This window comes from Canis lupus, chromosome 31, assembly GCF_003254725.2.
Source record: "Canis lupus dingo isolate Sandy chromosome 31, ASM325472v2, whole genome shotgun sequence".
NCBI lineage: Eukaryota > Metazoa > Chordata > Mammalia > Carnivora > Canidae > Canis > Canis lupus.
Genome location: NC_064273.1, coordinates 35,451,383 through 35,453,059, shown reverse-complemented (window position 1 = coordinate 35,453,059; position 1,677 = coordinate 35,451,383). Strand labels below are relative to the sequence as shown.

General features: G+C 51.5%; 1 non-coding gene across 1 annotated transcript; it reads left to right on the top strand.

Moving 5' to 3' along the window:
- Positions 1 to 1,146: 1,146 nt before the first annotated feature.
- LOC112661959 (U8 small nucleolar RNA) lies at positions 1,147 to 1,282 on the top strand. The gene has a single exon (XR_003138113.1). It is a non-coding gene; the product is annotated as a U8 small nucleolar RNA (small nucleolar RNA).
- Positions 1,283 to 1,677: the final 395 nt, after the last annotated feature.

Sequence of the window (1,677 nt, the reverse complement as noted above, 5' to 3'; positions counted from 1 at the left end):
CTTTCCTTTCCTTCCCCTTCCCCTTCCCCTTCCCCTTCCCCTTCCCCTTCCCCTTCCCCTTTCCTTTCCCCTTCCCCTTTCCTTTTCCCTTCCCCTTTCCCTCTTTCTTTGCTTTTCTCCCTGGCCAGCACTGTTTCTGCAAATGACATTCTCCACATCCTAATCCCAGTACCACCTGAGCACAGAGCTCAGAGCTCCGACACTGCAGATGGTTGTGCCTCCTGCGCAGTTATTGTTGAGGAAGGCGAGCCCCACCCCAACTAGTGGAGCTTGCATGGGGTCCTTCCTTCCTCATTCGTGCTTCTGAAGAAGGTTTTGCAAATATAAACTGGCCATTCTTGACAGATTGTATCTCTTACTGAATGTGTCTTGGGGCTGTAATTTGGCGGAGTCTTGAGCATGTTGCAATATGCATCCCGCCAAAGGACTTCCCTGGGTTTCTCCCATTTCCCAGGATGTACATAAAGGGATGGCTATTCCCCATAATTGCATCTATAACGTCTATGAAATGCACATTTACCAATCAGCAAGCCAGGTAGGTGGCCAACTCTTAAGGGTCTGATGGACTGAAGCCACTCCAAAGATCAAGTTGCGTCAGGCCTCGGATCGCCGTGGTCCGCAGTAGATTATTTCATGTTTGTTCTGTGCAGACGCTGGTTTCCTCAGAAGTCTATGTGCTCCTAGAAGGAGTCGAACCGCTAAGGTTTGGAATCCTAGAACATCTGGAAGAAGAAACAGCCCCGAGTCACGAGTCTCCGACATTGGCCCGTTGCTGTGGTATTTGAAGGAGTCCAACAGAGGTGACAGTGTCGGTGATCGGTTGTGCGCCGTCCCCGGTGTGGGCACGCTCTAGCAAATCAGGCGTGCAACCAGTGCATTTCCCCAGTTCCAGTTCCCTCCGGTTTGAGAGCGGAGACACCCTCTGGAATGAGCAACGGAGCTCCTACAATTTGCCCGTCATGGATCGCACACATTCTTCTTTCTGCTTTTCTTCATTTTTGAGAGACTTTATAAAAACAAATACCCGTGGAAGCACAGCGCTTCCTTCCGATGACGCATCCTGTCGGGCTTGGAGTCAGCCCTTGCGTGTGGTCGGTCAGGTCACCGCCCGCTGCAGATGCTGCCTCAGAACTTGGTGACACGGGATCGTCGGGTAGGATCATCGTTACCTGTTCCCCCTTCGGGAGGGCAGATGTGAACGTGATGATCAGAGCTCGTGTGATTCGTGGTTAGTGTCTCGGTGTGGCCAGGACCTGCAGCACCTTGGTCACTCCTGTATGATTCTCCATGGGAAATAATAATAATAATAATAATAATAATAATAATAATAATAATAAAAAGAACCGGGGACGCCTGGGTGGCTCAGTGGTTGAGCGTCTGCCTTCGGCTCAGGTCGTGATCCCAGAGTCTTGGGATCGAATCCCATATTGGGCTCCCCTGCAGGGAGCCTGCTTCTCCCTCTGCCTGTGTCTCTGCTTCTCTCTGTGTGTCTCTCATGAATAAATAAATAAAATCTAAAAGAGAGAGAGAGAGAAAGACACAAAGCTTGCTGAGTGGCCACGGGTGGGGGTGGGGGTGGGCGGCGATGGGAGGGGAGTGAGTAGTGAACATGCATCCGCACATGCCTTGTGCAGTCTACCACACATGCACCCTAGAGGTGCAGCGCGAAACCTGCGC